We start from the raw sequence: 27,710 nt of genomic DNA on the forward strand, positions 1-27,710 counted from the left end.
TTTTTAATTGGTTGCAGCAGCCAGTTAAAAATGCTATGTCATATTTTATCATCTAATTTGCTGGAGCAGCCAATCTTTTCTTTCAGTGTAGTACTGTGTATTTTTATATTGATAATATGCGCATAAGTTTGAGAGATTTTTATTATTTATCGACATGTACATCTTCAGATTTTACCTCCCTGAGATCCTCCTTGAGAAAGTTCGTTAAATTTATTATGTCAAATTATATTCAATTTGAATTATTTTTAATCATTCCTATACAGTCGCCACTGCTTCTACTAAATATATTGTTAATTTAACTGTAACAATAAAATTAAACAATTTAACTCAAGATATATATTAATTTTCCTCAAATTTAGTTTATTGAATCTTTACTAGAATTTACTAACCACATACATTAATATGAACGCTGTTTACATTGAAACTAAATAATTTGATCACAGAAATTAAATGTGATTATTTTTTACAATGTGGTTTAAATGTGGTTCTTTATTGTTTTATATTAAAATAATACATTTTGACACACTAGGAAGTTAACAATAATAAATTGTTATTTAAGAGATAAATTTGGTTTAAATTTGATGCTTTAATATTTAACACAGGTTTATGAAAATTTAACTAATAAAAAGGACATACAAAGACTTGTGGATTATTACTTTAATTGGAATTTTATGCTCTATATATAATTAATTAGGATGCTGGGTGCACACAAAAGTCGAGTAATTTTCCTCGTTTGGTAACTTGTTTGATAGTTCGTTTTACTCTTTGCGAAATGTTGGTATTATATTTTCTCTCGTCACTCGACGATTGCACATGTAGGTAACTTCGTGCGAATAATCAAGCGACGGGAAAGTTCTTTTGACAAGTGCATTTCCGCAATTTTACACATGTAAAACAGGGTGTGTATCCCTCAACTCTCTCAGTCTGCAGTCGTGATGCTGCAGATTCTGTGAATCTTACGTCAACGCCGTTGCATAATTAAAAGTTTTAATTATCAGTCAGTTCGTCGTTGAACTTCCTCAGAAAGGGTCGCCCTGGGATCGGAAACATTTACCTAACGGCTTCTTACATTGTCGCCATTAAAAGCGCAGCTTCTTTCAGTAGAATTGACAACAACCTTTATGAAATAATTATATTAAGATTTCGAATCTAATATATTGAATATTTTCTGTGTGTATTACGTACTGTAAAACCAAAATATTGGAGCGAAGTATGTTCTATTTCAGAATTCTTCTTTTATATGTATCAAATTTTTTTCGAATTTTTTTTTCAAATATATATTTTATTAATAGTACATTATTGATTCTATTTAAATAAAGTGATCCGTTTTTCTGACACAATCTAAATATTCTAGAATCTTTACGTTGATCTACTTTTATCATGATTTTATCAAATATATTCTAACAGCGGCCTGAGTTTAAGTTGACTTTAGCTTAAGACTTATCTTTAGTATAACTCTTCCTTGCTTTAAATTAAAATGAACTTTACTTAAACTCTTACTTGTTATGCAAAATTGTAGATCAATTTTTAAGATCCAATCAGTTGCAAATATTTTTTTATCTATCTTCATTCTTTCTATCTATTATTATGCTATTTTGATTTTATAATTCCTATATCGCATATTTCGTTAATCTCTTGTAGAAAAAAAGAAGTCTATTTTTAGTTTAGAAATAACCAGAGGGGAATTTTAGCACGTTCATGCAGTTTTGTGTTGCATTCGACGCTCTAGTAAACGCATCGGCAAACTGATTTTCATTGTTTCGCATACGCACTCGAAACTCAAATATTATATAAGCTGTAACATATACGTATAGAGGCGTAAATATGCATACAGCTTGCATAAACAGGATGCTAGCGTGCGTCGGCGTTTAACATTATTCATAGGGCCCGAAACCCTCTCGCGCGAAATTAGCGCGACAGCCGGTATGTCCGATAGTCATGTAATCTGAATGCAAATTCGCATCACACTCTTCTTTCGCGCTCGTAGTTTTCAATCATCCACGCAGATGATTCCTTTCTTCCGCCGAAAATCACAGTTGTCAGTGCAGAGCAAATTTTTTGTTTAAATACGAAACATGCTCTTCACACTTTCGATATAGATTACAATTTGAAAATTGATGCTTTGACAATTTTCTGCAAACAATCTGAATATGGAAAAGATAGAAAAAAAGAAAACTATCATATTTTTATATATATATACATTAAAATATTTATTCGTCACAATTGTGATCATTTTTTACTTTTAGATTTTATTGTACCTTTTGAAAATTAATAAAATATTCATCTGAACCTGAAAAATTGGAGGAATATTATATTCTCATATTGATATTAGATAAAATAATATCTTCTTGTTAGATTGTGTTTTTGTCGCATCTGATATCTCACTTTCGCTTATTCTTCTCTCGCAACGGCCTAATCGTATCAGGATCTCGAGATCTAATAATCGCTTCTCGGATGGCACTCTCGTTATCCTGCGACTCTCGTTACCTCGCGAGAAGGAAGAGGAGGGCTCGCTTTATATAGGTCGCTCATGTATGATTGCCGCATCATTACGTGAATCACTGTATAGAAATAGAAGAAATCACCGGGCTGGAAATGTCGTCTTACTTCTAATTGCCGCGCCATCGTGCGATATGATCGCGGGTCATGAATATTAATCGTCCGCTTCTCGCCGGAACGTCTCGTGCTTTAAAAGCGGCCGCTTAATGTCGCTCGCGAACGTGTATCTCTTCTCATCTCGGAATTTCAAGTAATCCACGAGTTTACGACGGGCATTCTCGCGCACACGCGCGAATGCACGCGCATAATTAAACGTACGACGGAAGGATAACGTCACGATTGCCGACACTTGAGCTGCTAGTAAATATTAAAGGGATGTTACTTCGTATTTTCCTAAAGATGGTATAATATTGTTTTACGCTCGCTAATATTTTAACACGTATCGCATTTCCGACGAAACAGTCGTATCGCGTAAAAAATTTATGCGCTCGTAAAAACGTCATAGGAACAATAAAATCCATCTAAAATTTCGAAATGTAAAATGAAAAATGAACTCTTTACCATTAATATCAATATTGTATAAGGCACGAAATTTGTTAATAGAGGTATGAGATTATTTAAAATCATTAAAAGCACACTATTTCAATACTATTTCAATCGTCGCTATTAATTTCGTTTTCCCTCTTTCTTCTTCTCTATTATTCATTCAATTTAATATAATTCATAATTTAATTGAGGCTTGTTTCTATTTTTCGCTTGTCGTCCCAGCTTGTTATTGAGAAACGCTGAAATTCCAATCTACATTCCATTCGAGTTTTTCCACTCAGAACTAACTCGAGAGACGCGTGATTGAACTACGGGCGTCCTATTGCGGGACGGCCCGTATGCAGAGCGATGAGTTTCGCTTAAAACCACGATGGTGGATTTGTCAGCGGGGATGCTATTGATTCACTGTCGTAATGAGGCGTGCCGGGCACTCGCCGCGTGTGCGCCCGCTGCGGAGGGCAATTGCAGCGACGTGAAACGGTGCGTATGCCGACGCATCCACGCGTGCCGGTGCACGCGGGCAGCGCGGATAAACCAGTCGGTGCATCGTCGGTACCAACCGGAAGTTGCGGACCGCTAAGGTTCCCGGCAGCGATCGATATGCCGCGACGCGTTACGATTCAAACTGAAAACGGATTAGACACCCGGCCGCGAGAATTCTCTGAGATTAATCGAACGATTATGGAGTTTCCCTTCGCGATAATTGCAACGGACAAGCAGATCGAGGAGACGATGTTGAGCGTCGATGTTGTTGGGTTACTCGACGATTCCGGATAAATCCGGATGAATTGAAACGGGATGGAAATTTATAAGTTGCGAATTTCTAATTCTCGAAATTGAGGATTGATTTCTCTGAATGATCATTAAGTTTCTTCTATAATCGGAAAATCGAATGAAAAAATTTTCTGACTTATAGGTCAATTCTAAGAATCGTTTAAAGTTTGTAACTTGTTCACGTAAGACTTATATTCTTGTAAGAACTTGTGATTGGAGCTGTAATTCTTTGCGTATCTCGTAAGATGTACGATCATTCGTAAATATCTACAATTTTTCGTAAATCTTACGGCTAAAAGAAACTATCTGTAAATTTTATAAAATTATAAATATTCCAAACATAAGTTCTTAACAAGGTACGAGCCTTACGATTCTTAGAATTAATCCATAAGTCACGAAATGTCTTATGATTCTGTTTAGAATTGATTTATAGTCGATTATTATTTCAGATTGTCTTAAGTAATGTTTTAAAATGTTAATACGGTTCTGTGATTGGTTTATGACATCTTAACATGGTCTTAAATATAAGATCGATTATGAATACTTGCAGCCTCTTAGGATTGATATATTGCTATATTTATGAATGTGCGTCCATGTGTTAAGTATTTCATGTGCAATATAAGATACAGATCACGTCTTGTCGTAAGGAAACTTAAAAACTATTAATTATAAAATGTAATAATTATGACATCGATCCGTTTAATCTGCGTTCACCTTTTCAACCGAAATTTCTCAACGATAAGAACCGATAAACTTGTTGAGAAATATTATTACCCACGATTATCGAGGTGAAATTGCACTTTTGATCGGTTCCGTCAGATATGCTATCCATCTGTACAGTATTAATTAATATTGGCGTCAGTATCTGCGATTTATCTTTGGCGTTCGGTTGGGTTTTAGTTGGCACACCGATCACGTTGAACGTTTTATTCGCACGATATCTCCTTTGGCGATATCGAGCAAGTCGAGTTTCGCTGTGAAATTAGATGCCGAGTCGGTGGTGTATAATAGGAATTTTGCGGACAAAACTTTATGCTATCTATCTTGTGTATGCCAGAAAAATAATGAAATATATAATTGATCGGACTATTAAAAAATTTGCGAAGTACTGAAAGCAAAGTTTCATTGAATTTACAATAAAAAAAAAATAAAAATGCATTTAATTCTTATTTTTCATTTTCAAGCATATTTTTTGTACATTTTCTTTAAAAAAAAAGCATACTTTTAAATAAATTTTCTTTAAGAAAGAATTTGTAATCTCCATATAAAATATACAGACAGTTCTTAGAATGCTGCCAATAAAAAATTAATTTATTAGACAACATTTACTTATTTGAGCAAAATTGTTACTCGGAATTTGTTATAATTTCCATTTCGACATTCATGGTGTATGTGTTCATTTGAATACATACACCAAATAGCCTTTTCAGAGAATATACTAGAGTAGATTAGACCTTCATTGAGTTATTTTATGCGGTCTCAGACATTATTGTTCGCGAAAGCTAGCTCGGCGGAAACATTATGGTAAGTTTGCAATGATCGATACGGCTTCTCTTCGCGTACCGAAAAGCTGATTAGCGCGGTTCTGCCGCAGGCCAGTGTTCACGCTACTCAAGATGGGCTCCAGTTATTTGCCCTGTTGAAACAGAGTGGCATAAGGTACGCTAGTGGTACCTCGGCTTTGATCAACTACGCGTTTTCACGGTTTGAGTCGTGGCTGATGAATCGCTTTAATTCGTTTCTCCCTATAGAGCCCGGCGGGCGGCTATAATTTTCAACCACCACGCTCCGTCAATTATCCGACGAATCGCAATGCAAACAATATAAAATATCGCAGGATCGTCCCCGGGAATCCAATTAACTTAATTTTGACGATTTTGATCGACCTGCGGGGAATTAATTTTAATTCCATAATCGAAATGTCAAAGCAATAGAATTATACGCGATAGAAAATTAAAGGCTTTCTTACTGTCAAACTTTTGACACCTCAGTTGCAAAAAAATTTTCTTCCAGCATTATAAAATCATCTTTATGTAAGTTGTCTTTAAAATTATGCGAATATACGATTCTGTAAATTTCCATGCAATCTTCCTTATTTTGCCCGCAGTATCACCGCAATTTGAATCGATATTCTCTTCAGAGACTATAGATTCTTAAAATTTACATAAATGTAGAGATTTCAGAAAAAAAATTCACAATAACTTTTAATTTTCCCATATCGAATGCCATTGAATAATTCTTGAAATATATATAAGATATAGACATTACGTTTAAAAAAAATATATTGAAATTTACAAAGCGTGGATATTTATTTTTTAATTATACCACTGAATTCTACACTGAAAGAAATGGGATTGCTGAATATGGCATAGCATTTTTAATTGGTTGCAGCAGCCAATTTTTGGTTGCATTACCTATTGAAATCCTATATTGACTTTGCAGATAGGCTAACGCAACCAAAAAATTGGCTGCTACAACCAAAAATTGACTGCTACAACCAATTAAAAATGCTATGCCATATTATACCTAATTTGCCTGCAGCAACTAATCTTTTTTTTCAGTGTATACATATGTGATTATTTGTATAAATAGCATAAGAGATTATGAAATGAGATGAAAATATAAAAAAGATAAGTTTTATGTATATATATATATATATATATAGAACTCTTCTAGTTATATATATATATAACTAGAATTTCGATAAATGCTATCGGTATATTTAGCCCATAGAAAGTTAATACAGGAAAATGATCGACGATCCGCTTCGATCAGCAATATAATATCGATTACCACGATAAAGTACATAGGTGCGGTTCGCCTGGTATACACGATGATCTATAAACGCCAACCTTGACCCAGCCAAGCCTTCTTTTTCCTAGCAAAAGCTAGGATCGAAATAATTACTGCTATATAACTTCTTTGTACTCGGCGATTACATAGCTCCGGGTAAATTTACGGCAGCGTTACTATTTATGACGCGATAAAATATTCTGTAGAGACAATTGTCTATCATTGTTGCGAATTTATTCTGCGACGTTGACATCATGCAATGTCAAATGAAATAATCGAATGAAAATAATACTTATATAAAATCTATCTTTTTATGAGTGAGAATAGTAGAAGACTGTGAACACATAGATAGTATAAAAGTGTAAGAAAAAATTACAAACTTTGTCATTTGAAACTGAATGCTAAACGTTTCTTAAAATTAATAATAAATGATTAAATTAAAAAGAGAGAGAGAGAGAGAGAATTAATAATTAAATTTGTTAATAAACATGTATGAAAAAAATAAAAGATTTTTAAAAATCAAGCATGCAGTTTGAAGAAAGCTAGATCAATTCCTATGACATATAAATGTAATGTATCTTCTAGAGTTCCGAAACACAGAAATGTTATTACGAATAGGTTCGCATTTTTTACAGTCAAGGATCCCATGTTACCATGTCCGAGTTGTTCGGAGAATAAACTTGCTGTTTTCGGTAACTTTGTGAAATCGAGTTCTTGAGAATGTATTCTCGTGCAAGGCGCGTAGGTGGATCCGATGCTTGCGACGACGGTGACAGTTTCTCTTGCATTCAATTATAAACTTGTAATCCGCCATAATCCACGTTTGACGGTCGCGGTTCAACAGGTCAAGGGTGCTGGTGGGTGGCATTGTTTTTTACAATATAATCCTGCTGAATATTAATGATGGTTTCGTGAAAAAGATAGAGAGAGAGAGAGAGAGAGAGAGAATATAGAGAAGGCATCGCACTAGGGACGATCTGTCGCTCTCTCAGCCTTTTCATGTACCCTCTATATAATACCCCCTTCCCTCCTTTTTACCCAGCCGTCTTTTCCGCCCTCTCTTTTCATCCACTTTCTCTTTCTCTATTCTCCGATGCCTTTCTTGGTATTCTTTTCGCGTGTGGCTTAGTCACAGCCGGCAGAGGCGAGTCGAGAGCCCGCGGTGAATCCACTTCACGTGGGTATTCAAATTTCGAGTGCGTGTGCCCGGAATGCAAGATCCATGCCGTTGCCGCCGGCACGGTGACGTTCGCGTCATCCTCCGTGCAGTAGAAAGGAAATGTCACGGCATTACTGCGGTTCATGACGACGAATCTTTGAAGATTCGATAAACGAAGACTGGTAAAAATTGAATATGAAATGACACTACGAAAAAATTATACGTACCTTTTTTTTTCTGTAAAAGAGACAGGGTCTTGAGGAACACTCGAACGTTCTGGCAATCTTGACTTTTGAAAAGTCTCAGATTTCGAGAAGTTACAGATCGCACTGAGGCCCGGTTCCACAAATGTAATATTAACTTTAGTCTCGATTCAAGTTAACTTCTTATTTTTCTCTAACTCTGATACTTTCCCGTTTCTACCAACATAGATTAACTTTAATCTCTGTCCAATTAATCTTTCCATCTTTTTTTAGTTCTAAGAATTAGAAAAATATGAAGAGTAAGTTGAATTGATAGTAAAGTTAATCTACATGGGTAGAACGAGCATAAGAGTTAGAAAACGATAAAGAATAAGTTTGAAGCCTAGAAGTTTCCTTTCTGCACGACACATCAGAGGCACATCTTGCGGCACAGTTTGACCGATTTGACATTCGAAAGATTGACTTGGATAGCTCGTTAAAATCGGGAATTCACTCGCGAGGACTGGACATCGTCTTCATTAATTTCGACCTGATCGATTATTGTATAGGTTTGGCGGGAACTCGCCGCGGGCGCGTTTCCACGTGCTTGTCCGCAATCAAAGGCGCTGTTTGCTCGCGCGTACGCACGAAGTATCGTGCGTTTATTTAATATCGAACCGTCCCGCCACGTACGCACGTAAATTGCGCGTTGCGCGCGCCGGGCCTGCATTTTACTCGACATATTTTGATCAGCCGACTTCGTAATTAGAGGTGCTTAAATTTAATGGGGCATTCGCGCTGTTATTCACTCCGTGTCGGATACCCGATATCTCTTTTGCAAATTCGACGCTTGGCGGCTGATACTTGCGGGTGATAATCGAAGAAACGTGTTACATCATAAATCAACAGGAGGAAAAAAGTTATCACGATTCAATAAAAATCAATCAAGTACGAGGAACGTGCGCGATACTAAATTAGCAGAAGTCAATGAATGATAATGGTAAGAAATTAATGAGTGAATTAACGAAAATCGATATAATCGAATGTCATCGATGAAAAACTTTTAATACTGTGCAACTTGCGTATACGTATTAACGCCTTCCAAATATCGGCAGCTCAAGTACCGTCTCAAGTAACCGTTAAGCTGCAATGCGATACCATTGAGTATCGAAAACATTTCCAGTATCACGAATGTTCCTAGGAAAGTAGACACGACGGCGTCAATCGCGCGTGGAATTGCGCCGGTTGTAGGAACGTGCGTGAGAACGCCGCGCTCCGCGAAATTATTCCCTCGTTTGACGAAGATATTGGCGGATTAGACGAACACAGTCCCGTGCGATTTAGCACGATCCGACGCGGAGAATGCGAGAACAGATCGGCGGTGCGGTACCGGTCGCGGATACCGGCGCGCGTTGCGAGAGAGAGATTTCCTCTCGCATACTGAGATTGTATTTTCTGCATCGTTTCGCGCAGCCCGTATCGCGGAATCTGCCGTCGATCGAGAGCACTCTGTGTCGACCACGGCGAGTAAGACTAGAGCCGGAACTGCTGGACGAAACGGGGCCATGCCTCGCGTAAATTCTTGAACGCTGCCGGAACGATAATCTTCGGGACATTTCGCATATCGTATGATCGTAGTAGATTAGGAGATTCAAGTGTTGCTTGAGAATTGAGATGTGCATTCACAGTGATCGAATAGAGATTGTAATAATATGACACTGCTTTGATATAAAATTATAAATTGTCGACGTGAAGGAATTGTTAGAAAATTTATACTTCGATATTTATCTGTACACGGTATGAATTATTATTACGCGGGAAGAATGATTTAGTATCTGAAACTTTAGTTAGAGATACAGATCTGTAGAAAGTAATTTGCTGTACCATCAAAATAATTATGTAAGAATAATTATCTAAAGCACGATGGGCAATGCTGCAAAAAATTTTGATATTCTAGCAATCAGTTTTGAACGTCCTACATATTAATTTTGATTTCCAACAAAATTATTTTCAGATCTGCATCTAAATCTGTCACTTTTAGGTAACATTGTTTTTTTCCACGTAGATTGTAAAGTTTGAAAAAGATTGTGAAATACGTCTTGTGACATGCGTACGAGAAAAACTGCGAAATATTTGTCGTTTTATTTTGTAAATTGTAATCACGGAAATTATGATTCCAGAATTGTTGTTACCGAATTGAGAAAGGTAAATATATAATATATCTACACGCCCCAAGCATTTTCCGCCGTATATTGTATAATAAGTAAAAATTGTTTTTATTATGAAGTACCTCGAAATGCATAGATCGATTAATGGTGAGAGCAGCGATGGTAATAGCCAGTTTTGATTTTGAAATATGCCGCGCTATAAATACGATGTATAACGTGATATGATACATAACATCATATTCCAACGACCACGATATAATGAATTTATTAACGGCGAGATCAGTTTTTAATGACTCTTTACAATGTTTACGTTTGAAACTGTTGACCGAAATGTAATGAATGCAATGACAATTTGGACGAATATTTGATATGTTAATTATCGCGATACAGCTATTATTTTACAAAACTCAATAATAGAAAATGTAATTATCAATACGGTATATAAGATAGAGAATAAAATGCGATGCAAATTCTCGGATTGATACAAATGTTAGAGTCTTATTTTCATCATGCATACAATTTAATTATTAAAGAATCGAAAAAAGAGATACGTAAAAACGGACGAGAGTGAAACGACCTCTCCACTGTCTCTTTTAAGCAGACAGACATTTAGACGCTCAATATTATTGTTTAATTATTTTGTTATACATGCTCCCTTTAACCTCTTGAATAATATATGTGTGACATTTAATTTTACCGATGTTCGACTGTTTAGCGAAGTACAGTAAGGTACTTTGGGAACAAATATTTCTTAAGAAGTAAAAATAAAAAAATAAATAAATTGAAACATTTGAAACATCAAATAAAATAATTTTATCTAACCTTTAAAAATTCATCCCTCAAGAAGTTAAATAATTCGAAACAGATAGAGATTCAATATTATAGACTCCACACGATCAATAATATTACGCAATATTAAATATCATACAATAATACGTATTAATAACAAATAATCTAGAGACTCGATGAATCATTTGAAGAAATGAGTCTCTAGATTATTTGTTTTACACTGTTTAAAGGGAGCGCTAATAATATTGTAGAAAATAATTGTAACAATAATATTGAGTGTTTAAGGGGGGTCGCTTAAGGAGACAGTGGAGAAATACCGATAGTGTGTACGCGTATTTCTGCACGTGTGTAAATATACGTGGGAGAGAAGTGGCGTATCCCTCGGTGAAACCGCGGTCGCGTTCAGTATTATTAGCCGGCGCTAGGCATCCATGGACCGCGCTCACGCGGGATAGGCACCTTATTGGGTTGTGCACGAAAGTGAGTAGGATAATATACACGTACAGAATGCGCGGTAAAAGGTGCGAGGTAAGAGGGGGCTGTGGCCCGTCGAGTCCTCACGGCTGATAAAAGGTTATGCGAGGAATGCGGTCTCATGAGAGCGCCGTTGCTCCGCAACCGCCGTCGCTGCGCGATATCAATTATCTGCCACGCGAAATTATCCTTCCTCGAAAGCGAGCTGCGTTGTCGATACAATGATTAATGGATAACGGCAACGTGTATACACGCGTCTAGGAATGCCGAAATTTAATTGATCGAATTAACGAGAGTATCGAACGTTCGAATTTGTTATTTAATGGATCTATCGAATTTAATTCTTTTTACACTCTGCCCGCGTTGCCGTGATACCAATTTCGCAGGATGCTGCGGCAAATTTATATCTAGGATAATTACTTTTATCTTTTTTCTTTTCCGTAACCGCTAGATCATCGTACGTGTTTTAAAAAAGATCTCAATTGTTTCGTCCGTGAAAGACATTTTTTTTTTGTAAATTTCATTATACTTTCGATTTACACCGTCGTAATGTTTTTACGGCTGCGACGGTTTAACGATCGCGAGATAGATCTTTCGAGCAACTCTATTCACTCAAACGTCGAAAATTATTAAAACCGAATGCGGTTCTCATTAAAGGGACGACGTATATTAATATCGGCGCATTCCTGTGGGTATTCGTGGATCGCGAGCTCGCCTAGGCGGATATCCGGTGCCGCGCGAGCGCACCTAGAATCTGCATTTATCCAGGATAATCACATCGCTCTCTCAGGAACGACGTTCCCAGTGATGCTCTCTCTCTTTTCCTTTTTCTCTTCATCTTCATTACCAATGTTTATTTGCTTAGTGTCAGTGCACGCCGGTCTCGCGTGCGCGCGATCTAGATCCTCCCGCCAAGATTTACGGGCGGCTTTAATGATACGCCGGAGACGCAATAATTACAGCTCGAGCGCACACGTTATGACGACGACGACGACGACGACGACGACGATGACATCGATGCTCTCCTCGCCAGTCCCTCTTCAATTTTTTTATGCATATGTATATCTCCTTCCGCGTTATTATACCTTTATCGTCGTAGTGATTCGCGTACCCGGTGGTCCGACGTTGATCGCCGATGCAACTGTACAAATATATCATACCTTCATGTGTCTCTATTTAAATGTAGATGACAGACCTGCCAGCAGGGTTTTTTATTAACAATAATGAAACGGGAATCATAGGAATCGCGGCGATGGCCGTAGGCCATACAAACATACGTACAAACAACTCGGATATTGACGCCGCGCGGCGTATAAACTCGCGTTTGCCATTCTTTAGATTCCAATGACAGCACGCTCCGATTGTCGCGTACAGGTGGATCGTTGAGCCGTGAAAGGCACTGCTCGACACCATGTTGTGTCTTGTTTATTCAAAAGATGAGTGTTGCGCGCGCCTTAGACGAATCTTTTTTTTACGTGCAAATTTGAACGCGACATAATTACGGAGTTGTTTGAAAATTTAAGTTCTCACTGAAAGTTTAAGTTGAATTTAGCACAAATTTTACTTTTAAAAAAACAAAATCTTGTGAGAAAGAGTCAGGCTATTTAATTATTTCTTTACGTTACTTGTATTCCGCGAAAGGAACAGATGTCGGATTTTTGTAACGTCCATATCAGACTAGAGAAATTGAAATTGAGATTAAAATTGAATTTGTCCAATCAAAGCGATGTTTACTAAATTTGATATTGGTTTTCTTTTTTCTGATTGGTTAAATTCAATCTCAGAGTGTCAATTTCAGTTTAACATAAGAGTAAATTACTGCAGGCAAAACATTCTGCACTTTAATGATGTCAATTCAACTCAATTTTTTTTATTTGCATGAATAATTATCAGTAATCGTAAATCCCATATCATTTACGAGTTTAAAATAGTTTAATAAAAGACCTCGCAGAGAAAAATTCAGTATTAAAAAATATATACAAATCTTTTATTTCAAACGACACCACAACGATGTCACATGCATTTGTGAAAATGAAGAAACCGCGACCGCTATTTTCTTGCCAGGCATCTGAGACTTGTATTTTCTCCTCCAGTTTTTAATTTTTACATTGTCACTCCAATTTCATTCTTGTTCCGTAATGAAATGCCACAAAGTAAAGAGAACCGGAAATGTGTAACGGAATAATCGATTAATTTCGAGAAGATGGATTATTATAATCGCATCGAGAGAGAGAGAGAGAGAGAGAGAGAGAGAGAGAGAGAGAGAAGGACATTCCGGGCGAATCTATGCGCGAGACGTCTGTGAAATTGTCACGTGACGATAGCTAATGAAAATTCCCCAGCGCCGTGCCTTTTCGGCGAGCGCGAAATTGATTTATTGCTGTTCGACGGACTTTTCCACGACCTCTCGATCGCGATCGAGCGTATACGAGCGCGAATAGAGGAGTGACGGTGCGAATTCCTGGCGCCAGCCACGTCGATTCGCAACACCTTCCTACAACCAGAACTTCAACTTGAAATTATTTCTCCTTATCATAGTTCACGCAGTTAAGCGAATGACACTGCACCTTCCTGGGTCTATCTTCGACGCGAAGATGCACAAATAAGCCAGAGAAACGTGCGCGTGCGTCTTCGTCGTTTGTGCATTATCGTCCTTCCAGTTTCAAACCCTCGGCGTCTATATATATATTTCAGCTTGCGACTTGTCGGGAATTTCATAGAGTGTGTTTAGAATTATTTTCGCGAATTATTAGTTTGGGATTGATGTTAATATTAAGACGCATTTTTTTTTAAACTTTGTTTTATATGCGACTATTATCACAAAAGTCGTAATCTCAGTTTCGAATGTGGATTCTTCAGGATTTCTTCAAATTTAAGATTCTATTGTTATCAATCTATTGATACATCCCTTGGTAGAAACGGATAAAGTTAAATAGTTCAATTTAATTTTGACTTAAATAATTCTAGAGATAACGACCACTCGTAATTGTTTTAAAAATTATTATTTATGTCGAGAGTTCTCGTAAAATTAATTCGTCAAAATTCTTATAATAACCAAGTCTAATTATAAATTACAGATCCGTAAAAATTAATGGAATTCCTTTTCACTGGTACTACTTAAAAAAATCTCGATATCGCAATTATATTGATCAAAAGTCAATCGGATCTTTACCCGAATCAGTAACGTGAAAATTGAACTGGCGGATAATTATGGCGGTTCAATCCCCGCAAGCATATCGGCTCCGCCTATCCCCTTTCGCGGCTTCGATCGGTTTTCCCACTGTTTAGATTTCAGTGCGAGTGCGGCGCGGCAATGTTGGTGCGACGTAGCGTGTTCGTGTTCCCGACCCGATCGTGCGTCGTGCCGCACGCACGCACGCACGCACTCACGCACATCGTGCCGCGCCGGTGGGTAACCTGACCATCGAATGGCGTATTCTAGGGCAGTGTACCCGGGGCTTAGAATAAACTCGGTTTACTTAAGCATGACGGGCATGCATATGAGTACGGGGCAAAGGAGAACCGCCAAGCGCCATGTACCCAGTGGCCAGAAATAATTGTCATTCTACTTGGGCCAGCAGGAGTTCGCCAAGGCCTTTTCGATCTTCTTGCCTCTTCCCTCTTCCCTCTTCTCTCCTTTTCATCGGCTTCCCTATGTCTCTCTTCCTTCTTCCCCGGTCGCTCTCCATCGAGTTTGAACTATCTCCATGTCTTTCTCCACGCTGAAGGTTTACCCTCTCGTCGGGCTTGTTCGTAACGTCTTCTACATTCTCCGCAAGTTCGTTTGCCTTAATATGATGTGAGTTTAATGTGGTTCGTGCAAGTTCCATCAGTTGATTAAGAAAAGAAGATAGGAATATCACACATTCATTGTTTGTGAACAAGCATCAAAACAATTTACATTATTTTATTTAATTACGACTCGGTTGCGTACATATTTTTGTATATTTTGTGCAAACGTTAATTATAATGTAAATGTTAATTAATTAAAATCTTTTTCCCTTGAAAATGTAAAATTGAAAATAAATCACATAAGAAAATATCTTGTTTTCATTAGAATATTTTTTATGTAGACATTTATTTGAAAATTTATTTGTTTTATTATTGTACCTCACGTTGATTTTAATTAATCTAAAATTTGTCGAATTTCTTAATTTAAGATTATTATAATTTTAGGAACTTTAATGATTAAAGTCCAAAATAAATCCCATATTGATATTTATCGTGTATTGTTTTTTTATATTATGCAGGTATTCTGAGTAAGTATTCTTATTTTATATATTGTGCATGTAGGCATTCATTTCTGTAGCGTATTATTTTTTGTCCTATGAAACTTCTTCTCAGAGTACAATAAATTTACTTCTTTTTCCTCTTTCTTATCCCATAATGTGCCTTTATAACCTTTTATTCCACGAATCTCGCGGAGCACGTTTTGTTAACGTGGATTTTGTTTCCTTTACTGTTTTTATTTTCCGTGGGAACGTACTGTGACTTAAAAAAAAAAAGAGAGAAATCGTTGTATCTCGCGACGTACATTCGTTATTTTATTTCCTATGCGCATGCTGAAACGTCTCGTGAATTTAATAAATTTCAGAGGATTCTTAGAGTCCTGTGGAATTTTAGAAATCCATGATCGAGAAGAGTGCAAGCGTACAGTAATGACGCCTGATAGTAATGACTTCATCATGCTTCAAAATTGTTCTCGTTCAATTTTTTGCTACCCCTTTGGTGCAATGTTCAAGGTAACTCATACATACACAGATACAGCAACCACCGATAGAGGGACGTAAAAGCTGAAAGTTTGGACGGCAAAAAGTTGAGAGCGCGGTATCGCTGCCAGACGCCGTTATCGCATTTTACCCCCGTAATGCATGCTTGCTTGCCGATAAACGGAAATAAATTGTTTAAGATTAATTACTCTATAAATCAATTTTAGTATAAAGAAAATAATAGTCACAATATAGATTGAATAAATAAATGTGGAGCGTCAACTAATAAGTTCATCAATTAATTGCACTTTTCTACTAAATTATCTTCTTTTAATTATTTTATTTTAGCTTATTTTATTTCAAATTAATTTTTATTTACTTTTTAAATAAATTTTCTAAATTTTATAAAAATCAAAGCTAAATCTTTGATTTGTTTTTTTTTTTTTAAGTATTTTAATTCGTATCGTATCGATCAGTAAAATTACAAGCGTCAAAAATTTTCAAGTACCTTTCGTAAATTAAAGAAAAACTGTTGTTTCACATTTTATTTTCTCTCCTTGCGACTATTACAGTTATCGAAATAATTTAGAAAAAGAACAATCAGACAGTTACTTGCTCCAGGTTCTATATAGTGTCGCGGCTTAATTGCGAGTAACAGCCCCGAGATGCGGCAGGGACACCCGGTACGTGTAGATTTATATCGCTTCGTGGCAGAACTAGTAACTAGATTAGGTGATCCCACTTTCGCGCTGCACAAATTGCCGGTGTATGCACCGCCATTCTCATTCGAGGCGCCCGGAGAGTGTACACAGGATGGAGAGACTAATCTGGCCGCGTGTCCGCGCGCTAGACACAATCTATTTCACCTAATCGTAGTCAAGCCATTAGAAGCGGAGCCGTATCAATTAAATCGATCTCGCGGCAATAACTCTCTGCTATACACCGCCGAGAGAACACACCAGCGAAGGTGTATTTTCTTTTCCTCCATCTTGTTCCTTTTCTCTCGATCGTCCCCGCGACTACTTTCTCCGACTGATTTCCGCGACGTCCGCCATCAAGCGAATGCTTCATTTGCTCGTCGATTATTATTCTAATAGCAGCTCATCTACGACGAAACCTGTCCACGGATTTCTGCACTCTAATGGCTCGTGGCGTCTCGTTTTCTCATCAATCTTGTTGAAGATATTATTTCTCATTGATCATCGCATGATCATCTACGATCTGCGACTCAAATACGCAACCGATAAATTTTTATGGCACGTAATACTTGTGAAAATATTTTATGAAAATATTTTATAAAGGAATATCGGGAATATTAAAGAATATTGGAAATTTTATTTTATCCTTTCATTGAAACGCACTTGTACAGTGTGTTTTTTTATATTTGACTTTTATTACTTTATTTATTTTCACACACACGCGCACGCACTCACGCACGCACGCACACAGACAGTACTTTTTTCATAACTCATAACTTTATTCTTTATTTTATATATATATATATATATATATATATATATAAATAATTATAATAATCATAATCGATAATTAATTACACATAATTAAAATACTCAAATTAAGTTGTATTTAAAATAAATTCTTCACGAAATACAACGGAATAGAAGAGTTTTATTCATTTTATTCATTTGTATCCTTTAATTGTGAAAATACTTAAACTTTCAATTGCAACTCAACGACTTTTGCCGCTTTAATGTATTTGTTAAGGAGAAATCTACTCTACTTCAAACTGGTCAAAAGTAGCTCGCAAGTGAAGGAAAATGCAGGAAGTCTGAGATACTAGGTATAATCCAGAAGTCAAAGCGTTAACTAGTCGGTGGATTCTGGTGAAAAGTCGATTAATCTGCGTATCGAGCAAATACCGTTAGACGTCTTTTTAATTGATGCCAGTCGGATAAGATTAGTCCGACGTTTACAAGGGAACGCAATTAAACTCTTGTAAAATCAATATCTGCCGCTGCCGCTTTCTGACGTGGGTGATACGTCGAATTTTGACGTTTCATTTGCACGCGAAAACGTTATTTCATCCTATTGTTCCTTCGATCGTCGTAGTTTTATACGCAATAAACTTTAACGCCTCGCAGTTGAAATTACCTCCGATATTGTACATTGAGCTCCGCCGTATTTCGCAATTTCTCGTTCTTTTAATCTCCTTGATCGCATCATATTTTTCACCTTTTAATAGAATAGAAAAAGATAGCAACTCTTTAAATGTATTAAGCTTTAAAATGTGTTTTTATTACAAAATGACGATTGAAATGGATTATTTTTATGGATTCTTGTAAAAAATTACGCACTATCAAATAAAATAAATATTACGATTGTTATACTAAACCATCAAAATTATCAATAACTTTAACTTTAATAGCATTTAAAAAAAAATTCGTTTTACTAATAATACACAGATGGTTAACATTTTTTCCTTTTTTATTTAAAATATTAAAATGTAATGTAACTAATAATTGAACTAATGATAAATACATTACCTACGCACACAGTGTCAACGTTGTCATCATAACATTTTCGCGAACAAAGCTTATTTTCGAAATTTAGATCGACTCAATTTAAGTATAATTAAAAGAAACTATGAGAAATTTGACGTCTTTTGTAGAGTAATAAAGAAAGATGTATCAAAATGTACGCACCCCATGTTGGACCTACCTCGACGCGAGACCTTGTGGCACACGTGTTAACAGGCTTAAGGTTGATAGGTTAATATACCGGGTGCACATGTACGTATACCGCGAAGTAAACTCTGTGAAATTGGACTACCAGCAATTTTGGCGACACGACACGTTAATGGACTTCAGCTGCGTACATCCACGCGTCGAGAACCGATTTGAGACTCTATCCAGTCGTGTTCCCTCAGCGATCACCGATCTATGTACGTCGACCCTGATCCTCATTGCGACGAGGTGCAAAACATCCGCACGGTAAGATATGCCGATAGCCATGAATCCACCGTCTTCCGGTTACCTGTCTTCACGTCTTTGGCGCGTGATAAGATATCGGCCTCTGATTATTCATTCATCGCGTAATCACCGGCGTTTCATTTGGGTGTTCTCGACTTCTCGGTAGCGCCGAGAGGTTCTCCATTTCAGCGGACGTGCCTTTAACCCCTTCGTATTTATAGCAGAGTTATCTGACGTTCCCCTCCGTGTCCGTCTGACCGTTCTACATGAGATATCTCTCTTGCCAACGTAACTTTGCCGATATTGTAGTAAATCTGCGCACCGCTGGGTGTTTCAAAATATTTAACGTACGAAGTGCGAATACTGAAAATAAGTAAAATACACAATTCTATGCTATTAAAACACATTTAACTAAAAATATACTTCCAAATATTTATTTTTCTGATATTTTATTAAATATTTTTGTAAAGTCTCAGCTTTTAAACACTACGGGAACAATACACTTCGATATATGATATATCCAACTCTTTGTTTATAAAAATAAACATAATGTAAAAAGAAATTTTTTACTCGAAACAAATATTAAAAAACATAACAATATCAAGCAAATATATGTATTGTTATTAATAAAAAGTTATAAATAATGAAAAAAACATTGGAAAATCATTGGAAAAAGAGCCAGGTATGTCGTACCAAAAAGACATTTAAGGTGATTAAAAAACTGTTTTAAATTTTATTGAGTTTTCCAAATTCTTGTTATTAATGCAATATTATTTTAAAAGGGAGACTTCGTGCGAATACATTTTTGTTTTTCATTATTCTCAGTTGCGTAACTTCACCTATGATCTAAGCTGGTTTCGCTTGGATCTGCAGACGTCACGCGTTGGGCGCGACGAGAAAGAAAAGTTGCGGCGTTTAAATCACCATGGAATCTTCAAGATGGAAGTAGGCGTGGCGCCTTGATGGTGGTGATTTCATCGTCAAGGTGCCAGATGATCGCGTCACGACACCAACAACGAATTCTCTCGATTGCCGCCGATCACCCACGTCGTACGGACTCGTTCTCCTTCGGTCGTCTCTCTCGCGGCTGATTGTTGTGACTCCTCGATACGTTTGTCATCCGGTGTTATATTACGCATCTCTCTTTCTCTCTGGCATGTAATCGAGGCGCCCGCCGATTATGTTCGTACAACACTGCCCATTGTCTATTAGACCGGACGCGACCTGACGCTGATTCATGCGTACTGGGGTATGACATGAGATAAGAGAGATCCGGCGGAGCTTTTCTGACGATCGCAACGACGTCGCCGAGTTTCTCGGAGAAGGTGACACTGTCCTTCTCATGTACATACAGGTTATCTAACGTCACCTATTCCTTTCACGCCCTGGCATCATTCCGGACATCGGCTTTAGAATGTAATTCCTGGTATATATGTCCATCGACCGGTTGTAACAAGAAGAATGGTTCGCGGAATGGCTTACCTACTAATTTTATTCTTGAGTCACGTGAAATTTCATCGTATTCAAGAAGGAATTCTATTAAAGAGATTGTTTTCAAAGTCGTTAAATTTGATTCTGTGTGTCTTCAGAATTCATTAAACTTGAATTTAAAAAAATAATTCGGTTATTGGCCTCTGTGTTTTTAGCCTCTCTGTTATTAACTCGCTTTTAAGAGGTTCCTCATATTGTTGAGTTTGAGCGAGTTTAAAAATATCGAATTTCAAAAAGATAGTAATCTCCAATGAAGAAGGATCCAGTATCACGAGGTGATGGTTTATAATCAGAATTTGGAAGTCAATTTAAAAATCAATACTAACTATTTGCGTAGTACTGAGATAAGCTTAAAATAAAGCAAAACTGGAAAAATTGATGTTATTTCGCAATTCAAAATTCTCTAAAATCAAATTTTATGTGTGATAATTAGATTTTTTAAATTTCCGTTCGTCATGTTGCTTGACTATTTTGAATTTTTTATTTCCAATCTTAGATTCTAATAAAGCATCATCAAATTACCTTATAGGCTAATTAAGTTTCATAAAGATCGAACGAGTTCACAAAATAAAAGGAGTAGATGACTTCAAAAAATGTGCGGAGGTCGTTCGTGTCCCAATAAAGAATTAAAGACTAAAAAGAGACAAAACAGCATAACCAGAGCTCGTTTTTTGTTAAGAATATTGAAGAATTTTTGTTTATTCTCTCATTTTTACCGTAACTCTTACATTATTTTATCTATATTACTGTCGTAGCAGTAACGTTCAACAACTGAAACACATTATCTGATCCTTTTATTATTAAACGATATCTGTTTTCAATTCATTAAAAGCATGGAAAGATAATAATGAAGAAGGGAGAAGTTAGCTCTATTCGTTCTTATTGTTAGCTTTAGTGGACTATGATAGATGGCTACGTACATATCTAACGCAGATTATACATATACTTAACGTCGTTCGCTGTTACTAACAGATACACAATGTAAACATGAATGTAAAGAATTCCTATTAGGGGAAAGTTTTTTCTGCGTTATTTCATGCCATTAAAAAGGTCGATTCTTTCGCTTCGTGGCACACGAACGTATGTTGCAGATAGAGTATGGCACTGCACCGTCGCGATTACAGCGCGTATGTCGGATATCCCGCGGGATTTGCCGTGACTAGAGAATGGATAAATAATGGCATCTACCGTTACGTCGACCGTGCTTTCGACTGGGCTGTACGGTGCGCAAGCTCGGATCACCCCCGTGTCGAGCCACCTAAGTACGGCAGCTTTCGGTAAAGCTACCTCTCGCGCAGCATTAAAAAAATGCTTTTGTCCTTCCAACGTGCCCGAGCGTTTCAATTGTTGTTGCGATTTTAGGCGAAATCCGCTTTTCGGAGGATGCTCACCAAAATAGCGCTCATAACTAAAAAAAAAAAAAAAAGGCAGATTTACTCACGAATCATTTATTTCTCGTTATGTTTAACGTATTCATGTTTATGAATTTTCGTTCCCCGCAGTTATTCCTATAATATTTGATTCTCACGTTCAGGACTTGCGATGCATTCATAAACGCGAATAAATATTAAGAGGAACAAACACGTACGCTCGAATGTGGAAGCGGATGCGCTTTTCAGGAAATTTTTGACTGCCTTATTTAACCGCAAAATATTTATTTTACAATGTCATTCGGAAAGCGGGGCAATGACGCGGTCGGAAAATCTGTAACGATGACGGAGCGTCCGAAAACCATTGGGAATTACCGGCGGCCGACCGATCCCAATCAGCAATCGTTTCACGGTAATTATATTCGTGTCTGAATATGAAACGGTTTGCGCGCGCTACGTTTACTCGTCACTTTTATCGGTGGGGGATGAAACGAGGGAGAATACGCAGGTTGACGCACGGCTGACGACTGCATAATTCCACTGCGAAAATCGCGATATGACAGAGTCGGGGGGCGGTTTTTTTTTTTTTTTTGGACGGGCGCATTAACCTGCGATGGATCCACGGTGATATGCGAGCAGCGGCGATAACGAGCGCTTTTAATTAAATGTGGTTACGACCGTCGGCCCGCTCACTTTTATATGCATCGATGTTTGCGCGCGCGGCCTCAGGGCATATAACGAGAGGATTTAATGAAAGGGGGTTAAAAGCGGAACCAGATTGAAGGATCGGTCACGTGCCACGTTGTAAAGGAATAGCCTATGTTTGTGGACTTCTACGTGTGTCTGTTTGTCTGTATCGTATTAATGGTAATATGTCTGTCGTACATTCACGTTATTGAAATTATAACGTGACGATTTAACTTATGCCCACGTGCGATAAATGTGTATAATGTAATAAAAAAAAAACTGTTCTTTTGAGAACAGAAAGTTAAAAGATATGTGTTAAAGAGAGATACACTAAACTGTTTATAATGTTTTAAAAACCGCATATTTTTTCTCAATTATGCAATCTTTGATAACTTTAGAATTGATTCTTTTTTGGTAAATTTATTTGGAATGTTAAATGTTAATTATTCTACGAATTGAAGGTTTGTTAAAGTCTATTTAATTAAGTAATTGTGAGAGAAAAGCCGTTTTAATCCAATTTATACGGCTAAATTTAATGCCTTAAAAGTTCTGACGTTAAATACTTTGTAATTATGTTTCGTATATCAAATTTTCATTGAAGATAAATTGATTCAGAATTCCTGAAGGAATTTATTTATTAAGTAAGACACAATTTATATATCTAGCTAACTTGCTTTTAAACAATTATAGTATTTTTAATTCATGTAATTAACAAAAAACTTTATTTGTAATTATATATTCATACTATTATAAAGGAGAACGAAAAAGAAATTGAATGTTAATTTTCTTATCGAAAGTAAGTAAATGCTTCTTATAGTTGCCATGTAGGTCGTGAAGGTAAAAATAAAACCGTTTATATAGAGAAGAAATAACGTTTACACAAACTTTTTAAACAACATTTACACAACGCAAATGACCTCAGCTACTTGTAATTTTTACGGCGTTAACTTTTTACTCGCACCGTCAAGAATGACATATCTGATAATTGTAGCAGGTCGCGTGTATTACAGGCGCACAAATGACGTATACTGATGCATTAGATATAACGATTTTTAAATAAGATTATATATCCACGTCAGAGTTTTTTTATTCTCCTCGAACGAAAATTGTGCGACAGTATTAAAAGTAATTCTCAACTCCCTCTGTAAAATCTTTTTTAAATCCTTTGGGCTTTCGTTGTAGCTGACTAAAGTTCACGTCACCCTACGCCTTGCGGATGCGGATTGGAATCGGATTGCGACCTGCGAATCGTTGATCAGCCAATCTTCAATCTAGTGAAACGATTTGCAGATCGCAATTTGAATCCAATCGGTGTTCGCAATGCGTAGTATAAGCGCGAATTTATATCGACACACGTCGTATTCACGTATTAGTGTAAATTCACACCGAGACAAGTGCGGTCGCCACGAAGAACATCGCCGGATGCGAGATGAGGATGGTCCGCGTCGTGTCCGACGTGCCACGACGATCACAATAATGCCCAGGATACGCTCGATCGAGCCCTCGATCGGATGGGGTTCATCGCGTTTTATAGATCTCGGGCCTACAGCCCATGCTCGCGCGTGATACACACGCGGTTTTCTGCATCTCTTACATCGGGTATTTGCTAAATTGCGTCCGGTACGGTCTCAACACGAAGATACGACCGTAGTTTCTTCGCGTAAGATGTTTCGCTATCGCTTCCGCACGCTGCGAAAGAATTGAAAAAGAATTATACTTTATTGTGATCTGAAGTTTAATATTTGTATGTAGACATCGTAGATATCGTAGAAAGAATGCTCTTGTTGAATTAATTCAAGATTTAGCCAGACACAGATTTGAAAATTTTGTTGAATCATCAAAATTATTATGTAAAACGTTCAAGCCGCATAATTTAGCTGCAAAAAGTTTTGACATTTTAGCAATCAGTTTGAATGTTCTATACGTAATTATTTTTATGGTTTAACAAAATCATTTTCAGATTTGTATTTAGCTGAATTTTTAGGCTTTAGCAAAACCGGTAAGAATGATGAGATTCAGGCCCTATTTAAAAATATGAAATATCTGATATATAAATAAAACATTTTATTTTAACACACGTAATTTTAATAAAGATTAGTAACAAATCGCAAACATAAAATCATGCTGATTCATAAAAAGTAACCGCATCTATGGTTTAGCACTCAATATGTATTCGCTATTTATAAGTAATTAATTACCCGGCGAATTCAACAGATAAGCAATAAGCCATGTTATCCATGTGACGCGATTACATCAGTTTGTTCGTTTATTGTCAATAAAACAAGTCATACAGGATATACATATGTAGGATATCCAATATAACCTAATACTTTTTCTTTAAACTTTTACTGCATGATCCACGCAAATATTTAAAAATATCTTATATTTCTTTTCAAAATATTTCTTCTTTTGAATCTGATCATCAGTTTTCAATTTTAGATTTAACAAAAGTTAAAAGAAATTACAAAGCTTAGGGCTATATAGAGTCTGGTTACCTTACAAAAGTTAAAATGAAGAATGTTAAAATAGAAGCTAGGTAAAGAGATGACAAAACATTGGGGGTTTTCATAACAATTAATTGTCCACTGGGAGCAGGCAAATATTGTCTGCAATCGATTGTGGGTAATACTGCTGTGTGGGTGCGTTCGCCCACTCAATTCTATCGTTAATGCTCATTCGTGTAAACACTCAAATCGTTAGGATTGTCCACATCACATATCTATCTCGCAGAACATTCGGCGAGATCGTCGCCGATTTGGATTGCTAGAGTCTCGTAGCATGCGATAGCATCATCATGTTTTATCCTCTCAATCCTCTTAATTCTTTCTTTAAGTAACAAAACTAAAATAGTTTTACCGCGAAACTATATATATGGTCTGTATATAATTATATAAACAATTGAAAGGTACGATCTTGCAATTCAATTTATTGAATATAAAATGGAAATCTATGTCTGCGTGATAATTAAACATTTTAAGATTGTAATATTTTAAGTTACAATGACTTACGATAACTCAGATTTAATTATTTTTCAACTAAATTGTCGAGACATGAAACGTTTTTGGATTATATATGTAAGAAGATGAAATGCTTTTTACAAAAAGCGGCTTTAAAACTTAATAATTTGAATAAATAATGAAATTATTCTTACTTTTCATTAAATAGGCTTTATTATTTTAACAGAAGTAAGCGCTTTCGCGAAAGCTTTTCTATTTTAATAAGCTTTAGATAAGTTATAGAATAGTTTGAAATGAGAGATACTTATATTATATTTTGATTATTATATTTTGTATTTTATTTTATCTTTCAGAAGTTGAGAGACTCTTCTATTAATTCAACAATTCAATTTTTTATTGCGATCGAAATTATAAAACATACGAGTATCTTTCTTTAAATAAATAAATGCGCTTCAAATAGATGAATATATTATTTTCATAATGTTTGGACTCAGACCTTTCTCTTGTTTCCAAGAAATTCTTATGGAGTTATACTAACTTTTGATCTGATGTACTTTGTTAACTTTCATTATACTCCTTTTAGATGCTCCATATTTTGTTGCGAAAGGTACGTATATTTGCTTTTGTCACAAAGTAGGAAAAAGAGAAAAGTACCTACGAATTACGAAGTAGTTTACATCTCGCTCTTGATTTGTCTTGCGCACTTTTCTGCCATTCCATGGAAGATCCCGGGAAAAGTCAGACTCTTCGATGAGAGGCGTACTTCCGGAAGCGCTCGTCCGACGTTTGTATGAGTTCTTAAAACCTGGGGAAGAAGCAGTCTGGATGATTGTTAAAAGTTAGCGGAGTGTCTTTAATCGCGCGCGAAATAAAGGTACGAATGACTCCTAAAGAGTTCACCAGAAACGTTAGATAGTTATCAGTCGGGAATTTCGTTGTCGACGATCTAAAGTAGATCTCTATCTAAAGTTGTGAAAGTACGATGCCCTTCGACAAAGGGAAACTCGTCTTTTTCCAACGGCTTAAACTCAATATCATTTAGATGCCTTATGTAGTTTGAATGACGATTGTAAATCTTTTATGCTGTTCTTTTAAAAAAATTAACATTTTACCTTGCAATAATAATAATTGAAATAATTTATAATAAAGAGATGATAAATGTGAGTGTGAGAGATGACGTAAGAGATGACAGATGATAAGTGGCGGGCAAAATTCTCGCCAAATGGATTTTTCACGTTTTCTTTTAAAAGCGAAGAACAAAGGAATTTTGATTAGAATTGTATCATATTGTATAAATAAAATTCATTTTTTTTACATTATTTTTTTTTTTAAGTATTCATACACACAATGCCAGTCAAAATTCCTTTGCTTTTGAAAAATCCATCTAGTCGGAGACTTCTTCTGCACGCCACTGTAAAAATGCAGTTAAAAATTTTATATAAATTTTAAAACATTGTATTTGAGATGTAATAAGTAACTAAACGACATAGTAAACATATATTTTGAAAAATAGATACTTCAAAAGATAATTTGTGCTAAACGATCACACTTAACTCGTTTACCAATAGAATAGTAGTCTTTGCTTTTTCTCACGTTTCACAAAACATAGGAAAACGGAAAACATGAACGTGCAATGTACTTCTTCGAGAAGGGTAACTTCTCTAAAGCAGTTTAAACGCTTCGCAGCACGACAGAAAGAATAAACTTATGACGAACCGGCACGTCATGCGGCGATCAACGTGATTAGAGCTGTGTTAAAGACTGCATTACTCGATATGCTTATATATTGCGTCGCACATTTTTCATTATATTTTAAATAATTTTTTATTATCAACATTATTAATCTCTGGCTAAAATTATTTTTGCTAACGACGCAACTATTTATACGCAATTTATTACGCGTACAAGGTCTTTTTATACGAATGAAATTTATTCTACAGCCTTCACTCTTCATCTACACGATGTATTGCTACTGTAGATAAACAAGAATTTATATATCATAATAATATGTTATATAGAAAATGAGAAAGAGAGAGAAAAAATACGACATATATTTTTGAAATTTATATTCTTTGTCTTTATTTAAATTTGAACTCTTAAAAAATATGTAAAGTCAAATCTTCATAAACGTTATATGTTTTATAGAGAATCAGTAATTTATAAATAATTTATATTAGTACAT

General features: G+C 36.2%; 1 protein-coding gene and 1 long non-coding RNA gene across 6 annotated transcripts in view; one reads left to right on the forward strand and one right to left on the reverse strand.

Moving 5' to 3' along the window:
• Positions 1-27,710, forward strand: part of vn (membrane-bound neuregulin protein vein) — a 400,698-nt gene that overhangs the window by 43,006 nt on the left and 329,982 nt on the right. The window lies entirely within an intron of this gene.
• Positions 1-27,710, reverse strand: part of LOC147908525 (uncharacterized) — a 404,067-nt gene that overhangs the window by 28,158 nt on the left and 348,199 nt on the right. For 3 of the 4 annotated variants that reach the window (XR_015546122.1, XR_015546121.1, XR_015546123.1), the window contains exon 5: positions 26,183-26,333. This is a non-coding gene — a long non-coding RNA (uncharacterized LOC147908525). The remainder of the gene's footprint in view (positions 1-26,182; positions 26,334-27,710) is intronic. The other variant, XR_015546124.1, reaches the window with a different exon arrangement.

The sequence above is a fragment of the Acromyrmex echinatior genome, chromosome 9 (genome assembly GCF_024713525.1).
Source record: "Acromyrmex echinatior isolate Ae372 chromosome 9, ASM2471352v2, whole genome shotgun sequence".
NCBI classification, from domain to species: Eukaryota; Metazoa; Arthropoda; class Insecta; order Hymenoptera; family Formicidae; genus Acromyrmex; species Acromyrmex echinatior.